Here is a 12,296-nt window from a genome sequence, read left to right as displayed (position 1 = left end):
TCCCTGTGCTTGGGGATGGCAGGGTGAGAGAAGCACAGCTTGCTCAATTATGCAGCGGAAGCTGAGCTGCTGGCTGGCAGTATGTAGGTCACTGGGTGACCCAGTGCCACACTGTGCTAGGCCTCCCTCCTTCTGTATGGACCTCTGGAATCCTAAAGATGAGTGACGGTGGCTGAAAATGTCTGCTGATGTAAGGGAGTAGGTGAATGTTGGTGTAAATGTGTTACAACTCCTGCACTTCTGTTAAGAAGTATTTCGGTTGAGCTTGGTGTTTTTAAGAGCACAATGCAGCACGAGCTCAGAAGCCACACTCTTTGAATTATCTTCTTCTTTCCGTTAAGTACCTAACCAGCCAGTTGCTGCTAATGGGAGGTGGAGTCAGGCTGGGGTTTGTGAGTCCCTAAGATGCAGGAAGAACTTGAAAATTTTCCATCCCACTTGCTATAGGATGGAAGTCAGTGTGACTGTCTGCGCTCTGCGAGGTGCTGAAGGTATCCTGGTGGTGGTGGCTGGGACATGTCAGACCAGAAATGCTGGTTGTGGAGCTTATGACGCTACTTGCGCTTTAAAATCTTTATAAGGTCTCTGGGATCAAGCATTTAACTATGGTACTTATACCTTGAGCACTGAGAGCTGATCAAAGCGGTCAGTGATCTGCAGGTTGCTGCTTCTCTAAGCATAAAAATCTCAATTCAGCAGGTGGAGCTTCCCTTGGAGCACAGGTACAGCAGAGAGCTTCACCTAGGGAACTTCACAGAATGGCTTGGTGGAAGGAACCTTAAAGCCTATCCAGTGCCAATCCCCGTGCCGTGGGCTGGGTGCCCCCCACCAGCACAGGCTGCTCAGGGCCCCATCCAGCCTGGCCTTGAAGGTCTCCATGCAGCACCCATGGCTTCTTTGGGCAGCAATGCCAGGGCTTCACTGCACCCTGAGTTCATGGGGTGAGACTGGAGCAAGAGCTGCTTCCCAGCACTGCCAGCCCCCTCAGCCCACTGGTGCTGCTCGGAGCGTGCCCAAGGATGAAGTGTGGGGAGCAAAGCCACATATTTAGAGGCAGTATCTGAGGAGCATAAGGTTTTATTGATGTAGAGGCATTTATGTGGGTTCATAGTAGTCTTGGCGGAAATTGTGGTCTGACCTTGGTTCAAGTTTGAGGTAACCACAAGAGAGAGTTGCTTCATATGGCTGTGCATGCCTGTCCCGTGCCGTTGCACTTAAACTGTTAAAGGGGAGAATACAGCTGTATATCCACAGAACACAGTCCTGTCAGTCTGGGGTAAGTTTAAGACTTGAGTTAATCAGTAACCAATGATCTTCAGTACTAAGACGTTCCAGAAGGGTTTTTGTGGATGTGCCAGAGTCATGTGTATCTGCTGGAAGTGAGCTTTCAGTTGTGTTTTCCAGAAGGCATATATGTGTCCCAGGAGCAGCGATGCAGTCCCACATGCTACAGGGGGCTAACAGGGCTCCTCTCTGCCCAGCATCTTCTGCTGCTTTTTTTCCAGACAAGTGCAGCTAAGGCTTCTGCTGTTAGAAAAATGTCATCCTGTTGCAGAAGGCAAAATCATGCAGAGCCCTCTGTGCAAAATTTCATCTGTTACTTATTGGTGACTTTCCAGAAAGCTTAAGTTATTTTGTCCTTAATTTCCCCTGGTATTTCTTAAGAAGAAAAAGTTTCATGACATGCTATGATTTGCATGCCAGATGTATTTTAGTGTTTTAAATTTGGAATGAGCTGCTGTTCAGTAAAGTCTTGTTGTGTCAACAGTATGGCTTCTTTTAGAAGCAAAATTGGTATGCTCCTGGCAAGCCTGTGCCTAGATTGAAGAGTAATGGTGGAGGAATCCTTAATTAAATGTTTTGTTTTCCTGTGTCACCAGTTGTAAAAAGAGTTTATTACTTGAGACTTGCTTCCCACGTGACGTTGTTTGGTGCTCTGAGAGTTATTTGACTTTGTACTTGCTCTCTACCACCTACCTAAGGTCCATAGAGAACGTACAAATTGAAAAGCACGCCTTTAGCATTTTCAGCTTGAAATAATCGCTCAGATATCCCAGTGCTGCCTGTGTGATGCATGTTGAAAATCTGTTCCTCATTACCTTGGTCATGTAATACTGTTCAGAACAAGCTGAAGCTACAGATTTGTAAAGCGAGAGCGAGAAATATTTAAATCTGCATATTTTTTCTTGTTGCTATGAAATGGGTGGAGGTAGATTTGGAGCGAATTATTCTTGATATGGCCATTAAACTGTCTTTAAAAGCGTTGATCAGATTTCTTTCCAAGAGTTACTTGTGGGAAGGAAAGCTCAAATGTGGGGAAGCATCTTCTGGTGGGAGCAGGAGCATGGCACAGACCTACCATGTGTTGGGATTAAGCACTTATCTTGTGTTCTCTGCAGTTGATGGTTGTGGAAAGGAGAAGGAAACTGAGGAATGACCAGCTGGAGGCCTCCAGTCTTGATGCAGAGCTTCATTTGAGAATTCTTGTTAGCCCTGCAATGGCTCCTTGCTGCCCTGTTGTGGTTTTACATGTGCGTGCTGCTGGTGCTTTCTGTGCCAGCCCTGTGAACTCATGGATAAGCAGGCTGAGCTTCAGTGCATGTGGAATTTGAACTGTATGGTGGAAACGTGTTGGAATTGATTCCTTCCAGCTTCCCATGTTGTAGCTGAAGGTTTTTGGTGATGTGCTTCTCTTTTAACACTGGGAAGGCCCTTCATTAAGTGGTCTAAAATCTTCTGGTGCTCATCTTACTTTTTCAATTACCGTGAATGATGCTGTGTAGGTGTTGTTATGAAAATAAAATCTAGGAGGTGAAGGAATTGCATTTTGGTTAAGCTTTGTCAAGCATTGGCTAAGGGGGTTTTCATTATAATTTATTGGGTAGGTCCCGTGTCAAGCAGAATGGTTGCCAGCTGCACTGACACAGCCAGATGATTAAGATCTGAACTGGTATTAAGGTCACAGGCTGAATTAAAGAATGAGATGGATTGATGTTTGCACAATATTAAAGAGTATGCCAGATGCTAGCAGTCATGGTCTCTCTTTGTGTTAAAATTAAAAAGAAATATAGAATTTCCATGTTAGTCTATAATAAGTTAGCAGTTGAGTTCCTAATGGCAGTAATGGATGGCTTTCTTGTGCTATATCAATAAATACTTCTGTAAAACTGTTGGGAGAGACATTCATCTCCACTCCCTCATAACCAGGCTCTGTAAATTAGGTTACCATATGTATTTATCTCTGCCCGAGGTCTGTCTGCTGCTTGGGTTACCAGTGTTGGTAAGCATGTTGTATTGGTGTAATGGAGCTCAGCGTAGGTGACTAAAGCACAATTTGTGCAAGGAAAAGGGCAATTAAAACATGATATTCTTGTAGTCTTCATTGCTGTTACTTGTCCTGAATTTGAGGATGCTCAGTGTGACAGGAAAGGTAAATTTAGCCTGAAATTGTTAACTGATGCCAGTGAGTGTCAAGCAAAGGAAGGAATATTTGATTTTCCAGAAGCAGAGTAGCATGTGGGCTCTTTTGAGACCTAGGGAAGGGTTGAAGTTACTCATAAATGCTGCTTACAGAGGGGAGTTCCAGATTTCTCTAGTTCAACCACTGGCAATGATGTAGTAGATTTAACAGTTCTTTTGCATGAGAAAAATGGAATTGCTTGTACCAGATGTCAAACCATTATTCTCTTCAGGAGTTCAGTAGACAACTCTCAGTGGCTGCATTTGGTTCCATAGCACGATGTTGTATGTTGCAGAGCGCAAACTCATTAGTAGAGCTGCATTCAGATCTTGACTTCATAGGTCAGCACAGAGGAATGAGCTGGGGGTATTTGAACGAACGGTTTGGGTCTGCTCTGCAGACCACAGCCACTCTTGATGCTGCCGTATCAATTAATTTAATACTGATTACTGAATTTACAAGCTCCAGGTTACAAACTGATTTGTGGGAGGGTACTGAAATAACAGTGTTTTCTTTGGCATGGCTTTTTGGAAAAGGGAGAGTGTAGATCTGCTTCTAGCGTGTATGTGTGTTCATGTTCACTTCGAGCCACGTAGGGTTAAAAAAAAAAAAGAGCCATTAATGCAGGCTGTTAATGTAATAGTGTTGCTTTTGATAATTGGTGTTAGGATTTCCCCTAGGCAACTGCAGTAAACACAGCGAAAGGCGGCTTCTGCCAAAAAAGCAGAATGGGTTTCCAACGTCTGAGGAAAGAGAAATGTCAGTGTATTGAACTTGAGAAATGATAATCTGCTCTGTTCATGAAAAGCATACAACATAAGCTATTATCTTGATGGAATTTTTAGAATGGAGTATTTAATGATTTTGATGTTTCCGACGTACGTAATGACAGTGTTTGACAAAATACTTCTGCTTTATTGACAAAACACTACCAAATGTTTCCTTACAACAACACGGGCAATGAGTGCCATTAAAATAATAACGTGCGGAGCATTGTAGCTCTGTGCAGTTTCATTTATCTCTGGATATACTGATAAGACTTAAACTGTGGCCCTTGTTCTCTATTGAGGTTCTCCTTGATGGGGAGGTTCTGCTTTCTGGGGCACGCAGCTGCTCCCAGCCTTGCCAGCCTCTGTTCCACCTGCAGCCTGCTCAGACGCATCCCTCTGAGAGGGTTTCACACAGGCTTTCTTCTCAATTAAAACTTCAGGTCTTCACTGTGCAGTAAGCGAGCCTTAGTCTGTAGTCTAGTCTGGCTCACTGTTTCTCCCCAGCCTGGGTTGAAAAGGACCGCAGTGCTCATCTAGTTTCAACCCCCTGCTATATGCAGGGTCACCAACCACCAGACCAGGCTGCCCAGAGCCACATCCAGCCTGGCCTTGAATGCCTGCAGGGATGGGGCATCCACAACCTCCTTGGGCAACCTGTTCCAGTGCCTCACCACCCTCTGTGTGAAAAAATTCCTCCTCATATTCAACCTAAACCTCCCCTGTCTCAGTTTAAAACCATTCCCCCTTGTCCTATCACTATCCACCCTTGTAAACAGCCGTTCCCCCTCTTGTTTATATGCTCCTTTCAGGTACTGGAAGGATCTTCATGGATAGTGTTTGTTTCTATGTTTTGACTTCCATCTTGCACAGACGAAGATGTAAAGGTCGCTTGTCTGAAGTTATAAAGCAGAGTAAATCTCAATATTAAGACTGTAGAAAAGTCTTTATAAAGTCTTTCCCATATGATCTGGCCATAATGTCAGCTCTGGAAACTGACATTTACAAGTGAGGTACGTTATTACTGTGCTTCCTCGTTGTAACTGTTCCACTTGGGGAGTATACGGAATTGTATCTAATGAATACAGCAGGCATTACTTGTTAATTAACCAAGACCTTTTACCTGTAACTTTATTTTCCACTAGGAAAATATGGATAGAAGGAGCTACTAAGTTAAATAACATCTGAAGGCAACGTTTAGCTCCCTCAGTTCTAGTTGCACCAAACAGGACTTTATTTTCAGATAAACTGGTAAATGTACCCTCACTTTCTGGACTTGAACTTAATTTCAGCTTTGTACGTGCTTCCTAACAAGTAATCTTCACGATTGTTGGGCAGACTTTGCAATTCCTCCTTTTCTAGTGTTAGCAGGGGGTTCTTGTTCTTTGCGATGAAGTTTGAATGCCTGTAAGCTAAGCTTTCATTTTTGAGAGAAAACCCGTAGCAGATCTTCCCTTGCTGGAAGCTTTAAATGCCAGTTTTTGCAATCAGATTTGAAGGGGAACTAAAATATTGTGCTGACTGCTGCCAGCTCCTGGCATTTCCAAGTTATTTATAATGGCTCTCTCTTTGTTTGCATGTGTTTGTTAGTAGGCTTGTCTGGCTGGTTGGCTAGAGAATATGGATTCCAGAAATACTGTTTCACTTGTGCTGGGCTTCTTGTGTATATACATGCATGCATGTGCATTTTAAGAAGATTGTAATACCATCATGTGATATTTTTTCCCCCTGCGTATTCCCATGTGAACAGTGTCTTAATGGCAGTGCTTATGTTTAAGGCACAAGGGAGAACTGTTTTGAAACACAGGTGCTAAACCACTTAGTGCAGCTGTATTGGAGGGATGTGTGATGTGTCTGTCAGGAGGCACGGAGCCCTTACACAGCTTCCCTGCTTCTTGCTGTGGGTACACACGTTTGGGTCTAAGGAGCGTGATGTTTGGCATGGTATGATGTTGTGTTACTCCTTACTGTCACTATAAAGTGGCACTTCTACTTAGAATGAATGCTGTAAGAATCAGGGACCCTCAGCTCCTCTAGTGCTGCTGCAGAGCACTTTCAAAATGGAGATGCTCTCCCGGTAGCTCCTGAGAACTGAAGCCTTCTTTGGGATGAGCTCCAGAATTACAAACTGTCCGAAACATCTGCCCTTCCAGGACAGGGACTGCATTTGTGTCAGGTTAAGCTGCCTGGGAAACTGCAATGTTGACCTAACTGTTCCTTATGCAACATCCTAATTCAGAAGCTCTTCTGTGGAGTGATACAGAAATATTTATGTTGGCAAGGCAACAGCTTTTCTGCCTCAATCTCAAAGTCCTGCAGTGAAAAATCTTACTTTGCACTCACAGAGGACAGGAGGTTCAAATGCTCAAGTACTGCGTAAGTAAAAATAAATGAACTTCTTCCAGCCAACCCATAGTCTTGCACACTGACATCCATTTGCATTCTGTACTGCTTGAAGTTGAAGGTGGATTTTTCCCTATATAGCTAAAAGGGACCAAGTCTTGTTATGTTGTGGCAGTGCTTAGGTGAGAGACAAATCCATCTGTGTCCTGAATTGTTATGGTGTGAAGGGACAGCAGTCTGTCCTTCCTGTTTCTGGAACTTCAGACTTCTATGGCCCCAGATGCAGGGCAATAAAGATGATAGAATCGTTTGAGTTGGAAGGGACACTTAAAAGTCATCTAGTCCAACTCCCCTGCAAAGAGCAGGTATGGGGAATGCTTTTCCCCTTTGAAAAAGATACTCTGCTTTAAGCTTTTGATTAATTTTAGGGTAAACCAAGTAATTACATTTATTTTAAAACATATTTGACATCTGTTGTCGAGTAATCCATTAGCTGTATTTGATAGGCTTTTTTATGTAATAGGTGCTGTGTTTTAATCACAATGAATGTCCACATGTCATTTTCAAGGTGATTTTTTTCTTAGAGAAATCAAGGTGTTAGAGATGTTAAGTTGGGCATGAATTGAGCATCTGTTGGCTGCTTCTGAACTTCATCAAATCCTTTTCCTGAGACATACTGGTACGTGATGTGACCGTGTTTGAAAATCTATTTGTATTGTTCTGTTTGCTGAAATTTGTTCCCATAGCTCTTCTTTCTCATGTGGGCAGGTCTGTGCATCTTGTTAATGTTCTGTATTATCCATTTCCTTTTTGCTTCAGAACACATGGTAAGCTGTGCTGCATTGGCTGAGCATCAGTGTTTTGTTTATAGGTAAACCTTCCTTGTGCCATTCTGCAGTGTTACTGCAATGACTGTTGTCTCTGCAAAGGCTGAGTTGTGGGAATCCTTCCCTTTTCCCTTCTTCACTCGTGGTGTTGTGAACATAATGGGTGGGAAGCACAAAAGCAAAGTTGCTTTGATTTGCAGTATGTTCAGTCTTAGAAGTGTGCCTGAGATCCCTGCAGGAAATGGGTGCTGTGCCTCTTGGCTTGGTGGAGGTCCTCCTGGTGTGTGTGTAAGCGCATTATCTGCTAGTCTCCAGCCCTTCATATTTGCCTATTTTTAACCTAAAGCATGGAGGAGACTTTATGATAAGTAGAGGCTTATTACAGGGCGTTGCAGTCATCTTAAGTCTTGTAATTTCACCAGTAAACAAGGCTGATAAGTAGGTTAAACTTCACGCGGTGCTGAATTTCTTTTCCCTCTTAAGTGATTTCTAAATAAGGATGAACGGAGCAGCGATGGAGCAAATCCTGCAGGCAGCCAGGTGTGTGTAGCCACACTGTTCTGCAGGGATTCCCATGTCAGTGGGCTGCAGACAGAGGTCAGGAGAGGCAGGGTAGCCTTCAGGGGAGAAAATGTTAAGAAAAATGGGTGTCTGTGTGGTCTCCTCCCTGGAGATCCCCAAGGCCACCTGGACGTGGTGCTGGGCACCTGCTGTGGGAGTCTCTGCAGGAGCAGAGGTGGCCCAGAGGGACCTGGAGGTCCCTGCCAGCCTCGGCCTCGTTCTGTGAAGCGCTGACTTGGAGGGACACTTCTGCACATCTTGACATCAGAATCAAATCACAAGGTCTGCAAGGAGTGAGGTGATGGTTTCTGACCAGAGATTTTAAAGCCTGTTGGTTACTTTCACAGCACTTCATTTTCTACTCCCTTGCTACCAGCCAGTTCCATAAATTCCTGTTGCCTGTGAATCCATGTTGGTGGCAGGAAGCGGGTGGTGCTGCCAAGGCAGGTGGTGTAACTGCCTTCCAATATCTGTCTCCAACTGTGCACGAGTGTTGGAACATCTGCAGGCCTCGTGATTGTTGCTCTTGTCCTGAGACCTCCAGCATGCTCAGGAGCATCAGGGAAGGAGGTCTTCTCTGGTGTTAGGCTGGTAGGGAAGCAGAAACCTGCATTTAAAGTGAGGGAATCCAGAATGAAGTGGGATTTAGTTGCTTTGCTAATTACAGTTAAGTAATTGCTATGTGAGACCACGTTATCTCCCTGCTGTGCCTATATGATTTTTTTCCCCATTAAAACTGAGGTTCATTTGTACTTGTGGACCGTGCTTTCAGACCTGTGTTAGTATTTAATGTGAGCATCTGATACCATTCAAACTTGATTATGAAATCCCTGCAGGTCTTTAATGTGCCTGTGGACACAGTGTGAGCCTTGACCTAGAAATACCCTTATTCAGCTCAATTAGAAAAGGAATAAGCAGTGGAGGAAGCTGTTTTTCCAGTCACTTCTTCTAGAAATGTTGTCAAAATTGTAGGCAACTTGCCTCAGGGTTTTCTGCAGTAACTCCTGTGCCTTCTATCTGCAGGAAGGTGTTGGGACTGGGCTACTTTTCTTTATCCTTAGAGAACACACGTATCACAGCTTGCCTTAACCTCTACCCTTGCAAAGTATGCAAGGAATTGACTGATAAGAAATCCTTTTCCATCCCCGAATAAAGAAGCGTAGTGTTTCAAGCAGGCATGCTGGTTTATATTTTTAGGGCCCCCGGCTGAAACACCATCTACAGTGAATTTAATGTTGCCCATGTATAGCGTGGATGAATTGTGAGCAGGGCAGAACACCTACTTCACGTGGAACTGCTGCTGATGGAAGCAGTTCCAAGCTGAGGGCTCAGTGTTGCTCAGTGCTGGGTGGTGGAGCTGCTTACTGCATACTGCTGACTTACAGGAACGTACCTAATCCTGTTTTCATGAGCACGAGATGGAACCAAAGCTTGTTTTCTAGTTCCCTTCAAAGCCAGAGTCCCGTCCCTACATGCTCTGCTTCTAGTGCATAATTGTGTTCCTAAAATTCCTGGTTCTGGGGCCTGCTGTATGGGAGCTCCTTCTAGGATGGGATGTGTTCATTCCCACTGAAACCCAGAATGTGTGAAGCAAGGGTTTGCTGCACAATTCAGTGGCTCATTCTTTGTATACAGCTTCTACAAAGGACCCCTCTGGTAATCCCAACACTCTGCTGGAATTTAGCTTATCTGTCAGCTTGTATCCTTTCCAGCCTGTCTGAGGAGTACTTTTAAATTCCCTTCTACCTTTTTTCATGGCTAAGCACTGTTATCTATCTTTTCTTTATATATTATATGCTACTTTATATGCTGTATAAACACGTGTAAAATTAAACTCTGGCTGCAGTGTGTTAATTTCAAGCAAGCCCCTGTGCTTATTTAATAATGTGTATGTGTCCAGGCTAGCGAGCTGCCTGATGGGATCGTGGAGTCAGGCAGTGCCTTGTCTCTTTGCTCCCATGCTCTCTTTTTTCTGTGCTTTGGAGCTAAGAAAGCTTTGAGTTCCAAAAAGCCTTCAGTTATACTCCAGAGCATGAAATCACTTAAGTCAGTTTTACCACCGTCGCTTAGTGGAACATGCACCCAACAGGGTAACACTAGGAAAATATGATAGTGGGTCCAGTAAAATCATCTGCAGATGCAGAGGTGCTGAAACAAGCAGTCTTCTGGCACTCTGCATTTTTCACTTTCGACGCCTTGTTTTTTCCAGTCAGACATGCTGGGAGCAGTTGTGAGGCACATCTCAGAGATGCAGTCTGGAGCTGGGACAGTTCATGCAGATACACTCTGAACTGCAGTACAGCTGTAGAGATCTTCAGGTTTTTCTGCTGCAGGACAGGTAGAAGCTTCGGGAATAAGGGTCATTTAATTTGTATTTCTCTGTATATTTTAAATGGCTGATGTAGGAGGCAGCCTGCACCATTTTTTTCATGTCTTTGGTTGTATATATGCTGTAGCTATTTAGAAACTGGGAAGACAAACTATTATTGATACGTGTAGCTAGTGTATGGGGTAGAATGGGATGTTGAACATACATCATTTGTAATGATGAAGATCTAATTAATTATCTAATGAGAAGTAGCACAACAAAGCATCTGGCTGGCAGGAAGGCAGAATTCACAGGGCCTGAAGGCATCTGTTGCAGGCTGTCTGTGCGAAGTGATGTGAAAGTTGACAGAGGAGAGCAATTTGACCTGCACGGAAGGTAATGCTTCAAGTTGTAATTGTCTGATACCCACTTCTTTTGTGTAAACAGTAGGCTGCTGTTCACCAGTCAGTTTTGTAATGCAGCCTAGCAAAGTGACCCAGCATAAAATTGCTACGTGCCTTTTCACCTTTTTTTGTGACTCACTTAGTTTATCTATCAGCTTATTCAGTCAATATCAATTTATTTAGCTTTATATCCATCAGCTTCAACTGATCCTAGAGGAGGCAGCATTGTCCATAACCCTGGTGATCTGGCCTGAGCTGAGCAGTGTTCTGCAACGAGTTCCCTGCACCAAGTGAATAGGAGGGCACTTGATAGATAAGCTCAACACATTAAGCCACGTGGGCTGGAAGCGTGCAATATAGACCATCTGAAAGTCCTTATATTTTGCTGTTTTCATAGTACTTTATACTAACTGGGGAAAAGCAAAAAAAAAGGGGGTTGTAACATAAGTACAAGCTCCTAGAACTGTTCCTCGTGATTTGATTTTACAATAGATATTCTGGCGTGTAACTATGTGTTGCCAAGTCAGTGCTGAATGCTGTCTGCATATGTGGAAGAGCACCACCCTTTCCAGCCCGATTTAATACTGGGGTGAGTCAGCAGAGGCATGAATAATGGGTGGTTCTCAGCCCATAAGGAAATACTTCTGCAGGTGATAAAGGTGAAGTGTTAATTGGAGCCAGCTGACTGCAGTGCTGCTGCCTTCCAGGGACCTGCCTTTCAAAGTTTGTGATTCCCCCACTTGTTACGAAATGACTTAGGTTTCCTTTGCTAGTTCTAGCATGTTTTATTTATTTATCCATCAGCATGGAAGAACGTTGCAATTGTGAGGAGTGAGAGATTTCACTAGTGAGAATACTTTGCTGTTAGGATTATAACTGGAGACAAAGCTCTGCCCATTTATTCTCCTTCCTGTATGGTCAACAAGCACATCTAGTTAATGAGCTCTGGAGGTGAAAGACATCTGGAATGGAGTTTGAACAACCTTACAAGAATTACTGAGGCAGAGTTTTGAGGTGAAAAGTAAAAGCCCAACCTGTAAGACTGCAGTTTCACTACACGAGATTGCCACTTAAGGGCTCTAGCTGGGGCAGGCTCATTTTCCAGTGTGATTTGGGTGCTTGATTTGAAATTTGGTTGGTTTTGTGTTTGTTTTTCTTCATCTCCTCCAGGCTGTATTGAGGAATTTGTAGTTGAGTACACTTACATGCAACAGTGGACTGAAAATCCTCAGAACAAATTTGACAAATGGATGTTTCAGAGTTACCTATTAAAAGCACAAACTCCTATGGAACCATTGTGGCTCCGGTTATGCCCTTAATAAGGTATTTGTACTTGGGTTGTTATCAGGCCCTTGAAAGCTTGGCTTTTGTGTACCTAAGATTGCTTCCTCCAGCTGAAATTGCTTTTTGTTGGTTCAACTTCTGCATGAATGTAGGGAAAAATAGTATCTTATGCAATTTAGGATTGGTTCCCTTTGTTGCTGTACTGGTCAGGAGTAGCCCAGTGGAATCAGCTTGCCTTTTCTGTTGCTTGAAGTGTCTTGGAGGTAATTAGATTGTGTATGTAAATTTTCTTTCCTATTTGGTTTTATTGTACGCTTTTTTCAGTCTTTCTGGTCAGGTTTT

The 12,296-nt window shown here is 43.6% G+C and overlaps 1 protein-coding gene across 5 annotated transcripts in view; it reads left to right on the top strand.

Moving 5' to 3' along the window:
- Nucleotides 1-12,296, top strand: part of AGAP1 (ArfGAP with GTPase domain, ankyrin repeat and PH domain 1) — a 290,576-nt gene that overhangs the window by 54,435 nt on the left and 223,845 nt on the right. The window lies entirely within an intron of this gene.

The sequence above is a fragment of the Meleagris gallopavo genome, chromosome 7, assembly GCF_905368555.1.
Source record: "Meleagris gallopavo chromosome 7, MGAL_WU_HG_1.1, whole genome shotgun sequence".
Taxonomy (NCBI): Eukaryota; Metazoa; Chordata; class Aves; order Galliformes; family Phasianidae; genus Meleagris; species Meleagris gallopavo.
Note: the sequence above shows the minus strand (reverse complement) of the source record. Positions and strands in the feature narration are given on the sequence as shown.